This window comes from Aphelocoma coerulescens, chromosome 5, assembly GCF_041296385.1.
Source record: "Aphelocoma coerulescens isolate FSJ_1873_10779 chromosome 5, UR_Acoe_1.0, whole genome shotgun sequence".
Lineage (NCBI taxonomy): Eukaryota > Metazoa > Chordata > Aves > Passeriformes > Corvidae > Aphelocoma > Aphelocoma coerulescens.
In genome coordinates, this window is record NC_091019.1 from 50,544,958 (window position 1) to 50,557,772 (window position 12,815).

Genomic DNA, 12,815 nt, shown 5'->3' on the forward strand with positions numbered 1-12,815 from the left:
GAAACCCTCCTTTCAGCTGTAGCACCCTCAAGTGACAGAGGTGTCCCAGTTTAGCTCATTACAAGTAATAGACAGTGTTAGCTATAACCCAGCACATTAAACAGTTGAGCTATTAAAATTAACCACATATTTCTGGAGGGAGATGTGCCATCTCAGCAAATGATCTGGTGATCTCCCTGGTTTTGATCTGCTGCAGCAAAGGAACGGCCTCCCAAAGAGCCAAACAAAAGGCACATACAGCTTCACCCCAATTTCCAGGGGCTAATTCTGGTTTGGAGGGAAATGTAGCATTGATCGAGATTTGAAACTGAACCTGTCAGGTTTTCTAAGATGTCTTTGGAGATTTGGCTTGGCAGTCCATAAGTAATGCAGAGTGTGCAGATGAGAAAGCCCCAGGGAGAAGAGAGTGATCACAAAGGAATAAATAGAGCAAAATAGATGATCTTCCATTTGCTGCTTGTGGGGCAAGTCCACTGTACTTTCATACCTCTTCACTCCGGGATAACAGTACCTATGTGCTTTCTAAACAGACTGAAGTGGCTCTGTCCACAGCCATTCAAAATCCTCTTTCTAAGGTACCATATACTGAATGGGGGCAAAGTAATTTGATTATAAATGTCTGCAGTCACATTTTAAACTCTACAATCATCTCCCAGGATAATTTTACGTAAAATTTTGTGAGCTATGCTAAGGAACAGTGTTTATCAAGATCTGCCTTTCACAGAGTCCAATGTAGCATTGCTGGAAATAAACACCAGCTCAGTCAGAGATTCTAATTTGCAGGCTTCTTATGCCAGCACTTATATGATTTTCCCAGTCTTGCTCAGATATGCATGAAGAGCCCAAAAGAACAGCCTTACTGTAAGCATGAGACCAAAAAGTGTCACTTTCTGTTCATTATTGCCTTTAATACACCAGCCTGGTGCTGGAAAGACCATTGTGTTGTCACCAGTGAAGTCCTGAGCAGAAAACATAGCTTTCCTACACCTGGAACTTAGAACTTGTCCAGAATAAATGAGGAGGAACTTAACTGTAAAAAACATCGCCAGAACCCAGTCAGATGACAGAGCACCATTTTACTTGAATCCTTCTAGTCCCCAAGAGAGCAGCTGCTGGGAACTAGGAAATTAGCCCTGTTCAAAGCAAGGGATTCAAATGTCTCTTAAACTTGTAAATGGCTGAAGCTGAATGCAGACTTTGTGTCTCTGCCCATCGCCAGGTATCTAAAGATGCCCTGGTATGCCAAAGCAAATAACCCCACTATTTCTACATGGCATTATCATTCCTGATTTGAAAAAAGCTTTTCAAGCAAAACATGCCTTGCAATACCTGAATGCAGAAACAGCCTTCTGTCCTGCAGTGTTTTGCTTAAAATGCTTCAAATGGCCCTTGGTTTCTGTGCCTGGGGCTGATAAACACTTGCTTATACCAGCAGCTCCTAGGCTCAAGCCCTCATTGAGGAAAAAGCCAATTTGTTGTTCACTGCTTTAACATCAACACAGCAAGAATCAGAGCACTTTTGAAATATCCCCCATGACTGTGTTTGTGACTCGGGCACTTGGAAAATTCACGCCACTTTGAATGGTGATGTTTTACTGGGAGAACATCAGAAGCAGCAAGATGTCTTATATTGACATATTGGTTCCACTTTGCTAGACATACGGGATCAAAGTCATCCCTGGCGGAACTCCATAACCTTCAACAGATGGGATAAATTTGGCCCCATATGCCCGTAGCAGCTGGGGACTACAATTGTTTTCCTATTTTCAGCCATATTTTGAGGATATGGAGCCTGATTTTCTCCTTGCAAAGCAACTTGAGATTTTGGCATATGTGCAATGCGAGGCAAACAATTTGTATTATCATACATGGCCCTGGTATAATTGTTAGGGTCATCTGCAGCACATACCTAAATTTTAAATTAAACACGTGCTATAAATAGCCTAGGAAGAATCAAGCTAGAGATTATTTTATCAGACGCTCAGCAATCTGTTCTACTGGCTGTCCTGCTCACTAGACATGGCATCAGAGTCCCTTTTGAATGCAAAATTATGTTTTCTTCATGTAGCTTCTCCTATCATCCATTGTATTCATATAGACAGAAGCAGTTCGTAAATACCATTTCACATTCCAAACAATTTGCTATAGGCAACTACATCATTGCTTTGTTCAAATAAATTTACATAAATCATTATTAGAATGTTTTATCTTAGCAACTTTATTTTGCTCCCAGAGCACAAATTAAATGTGTGCATAAACCAGAATATTTTAGAGGGAGTTATTCCTGAATTGTTTATGAGACAGTAGACACTTCCACCTAATTTTTCATTCATAACGTAATTTCTTTAGTTTTCTCTGCATAGTTAAAAACGGCACATCTAATCTGCTGGGTTCTCCCTGGAAGTGCGCAATAGAATAGATGGCTGTGCCGCAATCTGTTCATCCATCAGCCAGTGCTTCCTTTGACTCACTCTGCATTCTGCTCAAAACACTTTGTGGGAAAGGCCAGGAACAACAGTAAGTCCCACTTGCTGCTTGACATGATCATATTAGGAGTAAACTGTTGTTGTTAACCAAAATTTGCAAATAAAGTCACTGGAAAATAGATCTATTTCTAGTAAATATTTCTGTGTTTGGATTAATTGAACAGAGCTCTCAGAGTCCTCGCTAGCTCAGATTTACAGCTCGGCATCTACCCATGCATCTTGTAACCAAAGGCACTGTTCTTGTTAGCCTTACTCAATTACAAACACACACATCCTAATTGTGCTTGACTCACGGACCACAAGGAGTGACTGGAGAAGAAAACCAGAGGTCACAGTCACCCAGTAACTGTCCCTCAAGCCCAGCACTTCACCTTGCCCAGCCTGAAGGTGCAGCAGACCGGTCCTATGGCTGTCTGTGCCCTGTGCCAGGCTCGTGCCCACTCGCCAGTGCCACAGGTGGGAGCTGAAAAACAACCAGTACCCAGCAGCTCTACAAACATCCTGTCCTGCTCATCTCCACCCTGTGCCCCAGAGCCAGCCTGCACAAGCACTGGTTTTTTGAGACCTGGAAGGCCCATGCAGGTCAACCTGGAGACACCAGGTCTCCACACAAGGCTGCAAACTCCCTGTTAAAAGACCAGCTGCAGCTTTTCCAGCAATGCTGCCACCACTCCCGCAGCTCCCTGGTGTGCCACAGGATCTGGCACCTCTGCACCACAGCTGTTACGTGCCACAGACTTGATGAGAACTTCTGCATGACCCTTTCTTCCTCCAGAAAGGCAGCACACCACGTGTCTGCTGTCACATTTACTCCATTTGCATGTCCTGTTGTAGGCAGTGCTGGTATGTCTCAGCTGCCAGCCCATCAGCTGTGCATCAGTTTAAACAGACATGAAAAATGCAGCAAAAGCAGAAACACAGCTGAGAAGTCTGTATTAGCATTCAATGCAAATGCTACCTGCCCCCATGATGTTTCATCTCACTCTTGATCTCCGAGATAAGCTGGAGTTGTGCAATCTGGAACTACATCTGGGTCAAGCCAGGGGTGTGGGAGAGGTTTAGGCCAGAGAATGTTCTCTTCCAGGGCCTCACAACTTTGTGCTAGCATAGATAACTCTGCTATTTGGGATAAAGGGTGGAGGGTGACTGCAAATAGTGGAAAAACCTCTTGCAGGTCCTTGCCTTTCTCCTTCCTGGGCACTCCTGTCCTCAGAAACCAGCAGAATTTCATGCAGAGTGGAAGAACTAAATCAAATCTCTTTGCTTTTACTTAATCTAAATATACAGCATATCCTTATGGGTCTGGCCAGATCTGTTCTCAAACTAGCCTATCACAGAAAATTGCATCAAATATAGAGGCTTTCCATCCCACAGCCATGGTAATACCATGCGAATAGCAAGTAACTGAGTACTGGGAACCCAGTGAAGCTTCAGTAATACAGCCATGGAAGACGGCAATAATTTATCATCTCTGCTGTAGTCTAATCCCAGATGCACCATTTGCTAATTTATTTCCATACGTACCTGGCAGACAGATTAATCAGCCATCTCTCTCTGAAACCTAGACTGCACTTTATCCCTTTAGTAAGCAAGAGAAAGCAAATGTACACAGCAAAATAAGAGTCCCTTACAGAGGAGCTTTGTCAACCTTTACAGCTTGTGGTTTCCTTTTTCAGCTTAACAATAGCTTTTCAAAAATCTAACACCCAAATCTACTTCCACATCAGTGCATTTCTCCATCTACTGAAGCCTCTTTGCTAACGCTGGTGAAAATGAAGGCAGAGATAGAGAAGGCAAATCCCTTAGATTTCTAGACTCAGCTGGAGAGAGCAACGTGGTCCAAGGAGAGGGCAGCAGCCCTGCACCAGCACCAGGGCCATCCCCGCAGCCAGCAGTGACTCCTCTGAGCCAAGGAGGCTGTTTCTCTGACACAGTTTGCAGAGTAGCAAAATCAGGATAATAATATTTTACAAAACATTCTGAGCTCTACTGAACTAATTACTATTATCAGCAGTAATGTGCTTCTGATACACTTAGCCCTTCTTCTGGAAAACTCTGCAAAGGGGCCGCACTTGCTGGAGCTGAGCAGCTGTTAGCACTTCAGCAATGTTATTGGTAATAAATACAGCGTCAATTCTACGCCTGGTGCCCTTTAAGGATCTGTTTGCAATCCACTCTTTATTTTGATTATAAGACATTATCTGCATTAAACATAATTAGTCATATTATATCATTTGCCAATCTAAGCGCAGTCACTTGACAAGGCAGGATGGAGCTGAATGGAAGCACAGCGCAGCCTGAAGCCCAAGGAGATGAAGGGAGTGGGAACTGGCACAGACCCAGGGAGGACACAGACTCAGGCATCCCCTGGCCACAGGCTTTTTGTGAGAAGGCTGCCACTTACACAGCCATGCTGTGACTCTTCCTTGTGTCAGAGACTGAACAGGAACACGCAAAATGTCATTATCAAACCATGGAAAAGTAATAAAATGATTGCTGAAAATGAAATTATTTATGAGCTTCAGTACCCTCGTAACAGTTAGAATAATCAAAATACATAAATATTTGGATATGCTACTGACAGATGGCGTATACTGGAATAATCATACAGAATATGTCAGCTTTCAGAATCAGCTTATTCCAGAGTTGGCATGTTTCAGGGCTTTCTGCTACTAAAATAAGCACCTGGTATTTGATCCTCCAAAAATGTATTTTCACAAACACATGGGTGTCTTTTGATAGAAAAGCTATTGAGCCTGTCACCATCCACACACAGTACCCAAGTAACAGTATGCTGCCACCAGCTTCCTCTGTTTTGCCCGCCTGTCAGTTGCAAAGGCAGTGGAGGCCTGTCTCATTAGAGCTGGGGTTGTCAGGACAGAGTGACAGTGCCTTGCCAAAGTGTATCTCTGCTCTGGGTTTGATCCACACGCCTGCGAGACAAACTGTTTCATTTGCAACCCCAGGAAGAACAATCTGGCTTCTTTTGCCTATGCTCCTGTGTCAGCAAGTTTGAAAAAATCAGGGCTTTTGGAGGGCTCTGGTTGGAAATTAATGTTCATTAATAATGATTAAAACAATTACTGTGGACAAATATGTCTATTTGTGTTGGGCATTAATGAAGCAGTAGCCTGTGCCCTGGGCTAAGAAACCCACATGGAGGTAACAGCCCCAGGTGAAGGGAAAGAGAAGAGCAAAGGCCATGTCCCTGTGCTGCTCCTCCGGCCCCACACCCAGGACTGTGTGGAACAGGCTGGCACACACATGGGAATGGGGACGGTGTGCCTGCACCTCCACAGGGTTAACAACAAATGGCATCCTCCTGCCTCCCTGGAGGAGACCCTTCCTCAGGTGGGTGTCTAAGCTATCACTGGCCCAGGACTTCTGCAGCCGTATCCTCACCTTAGCGACCCTGATATACTTTGGCCATGGCACTCCCAGGTAGGAGTTCCTCTCCATGAGTAATAGTACCCCCAGAAAGCACCACATAACAGGCCGCTTTAGCAGACAGTAAACAGACAAATTTAGAAGATTAATAGGCATTCATTTATTATGTTACACTCTCTTCAATTTTCCCAGACAATCAAATTGGTAAATTAAAGCCATAATTTTCCACCAATTAATACCAGATGTGACACATTTTGACATTAGAAGAGTAAATGTAAGAGAACTGTCAAATACTTCATATTCCTAATGTAATACTGTCTGAATAGAAAACCTAAAATCTTCATGCCTCAGACTTATTCTGAAACACAGACACAAAGGATGCTGGTGTTTCCAACTACTGCACGTTCACAGGCTGCACACTGCCCCCTCGACAGCCACTAACACCTTTCCCAAATGCATGTCGACTAAAAAGCCCAATCCCAAAGCAGTATTTGTACCTGTAATCCAGCACAGGACATACTGTCACAACATCAGAGGAGATGCCAATAAAAAGCAAGAGAAAATGCCAAAGACAAATGGAGATTATCACGTTTTCAATGCAGTACAGGACAGGGTAGTGAGCAAAGCTTTCAGAAAAGAGAATGAAATACAAAAATCTTGTTTTAGTGCTTCTCTTTTCCAACAGTTTGTACACTAGGACACTCCTGCATCAGTTCCAGGCCAGTCTGCAGAACGCCACAGGCCCAGATCAGCTGTATTGTAACAGTCTGTGTTAATACAGCTGATCAGAGCAACCAGGTCAAGGAGATCTGCTTGGCACACATGGACTGGGGCACACACCTGCTCTCCATGGCCCTCTTGGTTCCCGCAGGCAGGCTGGACCCTGCTCCTCAGGATCCAGAAGTGCTGCCAGCACTGTTCTGGTATCCAGAGAGGAGAGACATGAAGCTCTGGGAGCAATTAAAGCTCATCTCCTTTAAACTCTGATCAGCTACACTTTTGGGGAGGCGGGAACATACCATAGAATACCTCTCCTTTACTTCAATTGTCTCCATACTCCCTTTTTCCATATAGTCCCAGGCAGCAAAGATTTTTGACAGGCTGAAGGTGACTTTGCAAAGAAGGAAATAACCCTTTCACACCCCACATGCCCCTGCCAGGCCCTCAGGCAAATCTACCTATGAATTTTCCCCATGCACACTGTGAAGATGAACTGGGATCACACAGTCTGTCATCAGTGTCACAGAGCCCTCACTCTGGCAGTTGTCTGCCACAACCTCCACTTATCTCTTCCTAAAAGCGGCAGGCAACAATTTCTGCAGACTTCAGGTTTCACCACACCTTACAATAAAAAGGACTGAAAAGAGGAGGATGCCTAGAAACAAGAGGTCTTTTCCATCAGTGGTTGCTTTGTAACCTGAGGCAGCAGGCAAAGATCCACCATAATTACATCCCGTTGGCAAAGTCACTGAAGTAAAATGCAGCCAGGTGAAAATCACTCTCCCTCTTGTACCTCACCATGCTCACAAGGAACAGGCTTCCCACGCACAACCATATGTCATGTTTTACCAGCACAGCCAGGTAGCTGACAGGTTTCCTAGTGGCCAGACATAACCGGCCAAATCTGGTGCTCAATTAAGAAGTTTTTTTGCCTTGATTAGAAGACATGGGCTTTGATGCATTTTGACCCAGATTACCTGGATTCATCAGGCTCCAGAAAAAGCTGGACTGGAAAGGGGCTCAGTTAAAATTGCAGCGACATTACCAGGAATCTACAGAAGAGTCCCAGCAGGGTTTTGGATCCAAAGCAGACAGTGCAAAGCTACAATCAGCTGGCACAGAGGAAGACCATCCTGCCTGGCCCTACAACATTCACGATAGGATGAAATACAACCCAAGGCTCCAGAGTGATCACACAGCCTGCCCCAGCCTCTGTAGACACTTTCCTGGAAAGATATAAGAATAGGGCTTGAAGCAGAATTGGACCCCAGGCAGGAATATCCTCCTTCCAATCTTTTCCCATAAATAGGCAGTGGGGGGCAGAGGGGAATGGACTTTAAATGGTTTTGCAAGAGGAACCCAGATGAAAGCAAATCAGCTACAACTGAGAAAATCCAATCTACTTAACTGTCCTGCACAGAACTAATTTTGCCTGGTGCAGCTGTGACCTTCACGAACATCAGGTCAGCAGCAGCCTTACTATCTCCAAATGAAGGTAGAAGATAGTCATCCCTGAGCAGGCCTCCACAATGTCAGAGAGAAAGGAGCTCTTTTATAAAGCACAGTGTCTGGATCAAGAGGCATGTTACAGAAAGATTACACTGCAAATCTAATCCCCTATCCCTAATGCTCAACAATCTGATACATGAACCTGCCTTTCATCAAAGAGCTGGTAATTGCAGTATTGGGCAATCTGAGCAATGGGTAGGGAATGGGGTTGCCAGCTGTGTCGGCCAGCTCAGGCACAGGTGGATGGCCACACCAGCTCTTCCTGGTTAGGAGTCCTTACATACATGCTCATCCAGGTACATAATGCAGCACATCTGGTCAATGAGTTTTTAAAAGGGTCTTAACATTTTCGATAATGCTGGTACAAACCATCTCCTGATCGTCTTGTCTCCAGTTATTTGCAGAATGCCCATTGAATCTGACCGCTTTCAGTCTCTAACGCTCAAACTGACTTTTGACAACCTCATTTACTCCTCCCAGATAGGGGGACACAGCACAGGCCAGCTACAGAAAGAGTCAAATCTATTAACCTTTTCTACCCAAAAAGCAGGCCCATACAAAAGGTGGCTGTGCAGGTCCCACCTGCACAAGACAGAGGTTCTGGTCAAGGGAGCCAAGTGACTTGTACCAGACTATCACTTGTACCAGTCAGTGCTGCCCAACTGAGAATGTGTTATTAACATATGCTACTGGTGTCACCCCTCCCCTTCCAATAGGCACCATGCAGGGCTAGGTCGTGAGGCTATAAGGTTTGCACTTCTAAGCTCAACAGCCGGAAGAAAAAGAATCTTCCTTTCATAATCTTAAATCAGGCATAAACTCAAAACAAGACAATATAGAAACATTGCTCTGAAATCAGAATCAGGCACATAAGCTACAAGAAGTTGCTTTAAAGTACTCAGAGCCTATGGCCTAAGAAAATGTTCAGTGGCCATGTCTTCCCTGTAGGAGTGATCTCAGAGAGCACAGAAACTACCTGTGTCACAGACCAATGGTTTTTAACCAGTGAAAATATTGTTATATACTGTGAACCCCATTTAAGTATCTGCAAATAGTAATGGGAGAAGTAAACCTCTTGTCAGGAGGTATAAGTTTGCTATATGAGGAACCCACACCACCAGTAAAAATTTTTAAGTGGTCCACAGTGGTAAGAGGTGTAAAACCACTGCTGGAGATGCCTCTGTAATTGGCTATGGGACAGAGATTGACACATATCTCTGCAGCTGAAAAATTCATTGGGATGTTGACAAAATAATTTGGCCAAAGGGAGAAACATGCTAAAAAAGTTTCATCTTATTTTATTCATTCAGTTCCTGTCACTTTAATAGAAATAAAAAGCAGAGTTGATCACACACTCCATGCCTGCACAGTACATGTAAGCACAGTGCTCACCACCAGCAGTGCTAGGATAGCTGTGACCTTTCTTGTTATCACAACTCATTCTTATCACACCATTTGTTACCATAGGCTCTTTTTGCAGGAGCCTGCACTCCTGCTCTCTGAACATGAATCCCAGACTGTCATCCTGAGAGAGCTGGGCACCTCCAAATCATGGATCTCCTGGCTTTGCCGAGAGATGTGTGCTAATGGATGGATAGAGGTGAAAGCCAAACTGATTAAAACCAGCACTAATTCACCAATGGAACAAACTACTACAGGAAGCAGTGATCTACATCTTGTCACCTCTGGCATGTCAGGATCCAAATGCAGACAGCATTTAATAAAAGACCAGCTACTGGGTGTACTTCTCATCTCTATTATATAGGGTGTGATGCTCCCTAGCATAATGAGAGCTTCTCCACTTCAGATCTGGGACTCCACGACTCCTTGTCCACATACACACCAGACTGACTGCAGTGCTCATTTTATGATATAACAAGAGATGTGAACCATTTTTGGACTTTTTCCAGATCAGCAAACTTTTTTTTTTCCCTCTAGCAATCTCCAGTCTGGAATTCCTCTGCTTCTGTTGGAGGAGTTCTTGGTGACTCACATGTGGATTGGGAGCTTTCTCAGCCCACAGCTGAAGGCAAGGGTGTTAAATATTTAATAAAGAGACAGCTTTTCTCCCAAATGTTTTGGATAGCTGCTAAGAGAAACCAAAATACAAAAGGGTTTTAGCTGCTGGAATAAAATATCTTTTTCTCTTTCCAACAACCCAGCTGCCCTCACCTGGGATCTCTCCCTGGTGCTCACAGCTGTCCCCAGCTCCAACTGCTGGCCAATGCTGGCACTCAGGAGGGAAGCACACTTCAGACAGCCTCCTGCAGCCTGGCTTGACTTCAGTCACTCCAGCTAGGAGGAGGAGGAATAGTAAAAGTAGTAGAAGTTTTAGCTGTAGTCTAAAAGCTGCTCTGGCCTCAGAAGTGTGGTGCTCCTGACTGGGCCCAGCTGGTGCTAACAGCTGTTAAGCAGCAGAGATGGTAACAGTGGCGGGGTGTTCAGGGAGTTTTACCCTCTAACTGTTGCCACATAGCAAGGCACAGGAGACATGCACCCTCACATGGCCTGACTGGCTTTTAGTAACAGGAAATCAGTGAACATTCAAGAATTTCTACTTTTTAATGTCCAATTAAATATCAGTATTAAGGAAGTAACTGGACCTTCTTAGGTCCATGCTTTCCAACACCTAATTATCTGCTAACTTTATTCTGTATGACTATTATGTGACTATGTTCTTTATTTCCTTTCCATAATTTCTACCTAGTTAAAATACTGCAAGCTGGAATGCAAAAAAAAAAAAAGTGAAAGGAAGGATCACATTCTTGGACAGTGAATTATAAACTCTGCTTAGTATCTGCCTACAGACACGGCAGGATGAAATCCCTATTTAAGCATCAAACAGGATTTATTTAGGCATTCTGTTATCTCTGTTGAAGTATCAAAACAGCACATACCATTGTGCTGCTAAACCCTATCAGAGTTCCTGCCATATATGGGTGATAAGAGGTATAGACACTGGGTCAGGATTTGGCCACTGCTAAGCTAAAAGAGAGAAATGTGCTTTCTCTGTGGCTGTCCTCTAGTTTCATCCTCTGCTTTCAGCCTGAGGGTACGCACAATCATCCTCAGTGTTACATGTAGCTGCTGATGATCTCCAGGACCCTGGACTTTTTATAAAAGTCCTGAAGGTGGTTTGCACCAAGCCATCCATAGCATCGACTTCTACCTCACCGGTTCATTTGCTGGGTATGTGAAAACTGATGAACTTCAACTTGTGCAGCCATGAGAGCAAGGACCTGTCGGTAGGGAACCCTGGACTTCCAGCTGGACTGTCACCTGAAACGTGCTGTTATAAAGGTTACCTCTGGCATTTATCATCCACAGGGTGACAGGCAGGACTCGTCTGCTTTGGTGAACCTTCTTCCAAGCCAGTGGCACTGCACGGATGCAATCAGCGTGTCCTGCATTGTTCCAAAGTTGTCAACATCTGTCAGGAATAGTAAATTTTACTTTATCTTGTTTAGGTAGAATGGGTTTTCCATAAAAAGTTATGTAAATAATGCTAATAATAATAAAGAAAATTAGTTTAAACAGCATGGCAGCAATTAGCCACAGTTCTTACAGGGACTGGACAAGCACCACAGCACCACACAGCTACCAGCTGCAGCCCCAGGCCTGCCATCCATGGAAGGAGGGTGGAGAAGGCATCTGCGTGGCTGTACCAGGTAAATTGCAGGACAGGACCCATAAACACAATAACACTTCCTACTGGAACTCACGTTTTAAGACTGAAACATCATGCCAACTTGAGCCAAAAAAAAAAAAAAAAAGCCAAACTATGAAGAAACCAACTTGAAATCTTAGTTACTGATACAAACCAAACAGAGGAATAACGACTAACTCAGAAACATCAAGTAGAAGTCAATGTCTGCCTTTCACTGTACCTCACATAAATACACAGTCCTTTCTACCCACTTTGATGGCCGCTTCGAAAGAATCAAGCTCTCTGAGATATTTCACAAGACTAAAATCACAAATTCTGATTTTGCTTATGCCTTGCTTCTGCTGCCTAGAGTCTGCCCATCTTGTTTCAGTACAACATTTAACTGCAAGCAGAATGGGACCAGCCTTTCTTGCCCCATGGTGAGTCCTAGCCCTGAGTGGGTCAGCAAAGATGGTCAGCAGCTCCTAAAAAGAGGTGGGCTCTTGCCCATCAGTAACCAGCAGACAGTAGCTAAATATCTGCAGTTATAATCATGGGAACAGTTAACAGGCCACACACACATGCAATTCCTTGTATTTGAGGATCTGTATGTACGAATGGTTCACCTTTCTATAGCCTCTCCAAAGACTAAAATAACAGAATTTTCCCTCCCTGACCCCCCCGCCAAATCTCTAATTTTTGCCCGCTTGACTCAGAGAAGGAGACTTTGCTTGCAATATCTTCAAATATTAATAGTGAACTGCCAAGGCACATTCTTACTGTGATGCGCTTGTATAGCTCTGAGTAATTCCCACTGGCATTAATGAGAATGGCTTATATAAATCTCTTTGCCTCATCCCATAATCACGATCATGGCTTTAAAGAGGGCGATACACAATTTCTGTGTCTCCCCACTATAGGACAGGACAGTTCCCATATTCAAGTTCACTGTACATCCCAGGACAGCCAAGCTACACCAGTCAAACATCACATTAGGGCATCGCCCCACACCTATACCTCTCATGGAGCTAAATTGCAATCACTTTCCTAAGGAAAGTATTTTCTTT

At 44.1% G+C, this 12,815-nt stretch overlaps 1 protein-coding gene across 2 annotated transcripts in view; it reads right to left on the reverse strand.

Moving 5' to 3' along the window:
* Window positions 1-12,815, reverse strand: part of FOXN3 (forkhead box N3) — a 220,598-nt gene that overhangs the window by 170,927 nt on the left and 36,856 nt on the right. Inside the window, exon 2 of one of the 2 annotated variants that reach the window (XM_069018055.1) lies at window positions 11,408-11,532. The exons of the other annotated variant lie outside the window; for it this stretch is intronic. The gene's annotated coding sequence lies outside the window, so the exon portion shown is untranslated. The remainder of the gene's footprint in view (window positions 1-11,407; window positions 11,533-12,815) is intronic. 2 annotated transcript variants of the gene reach the window in all.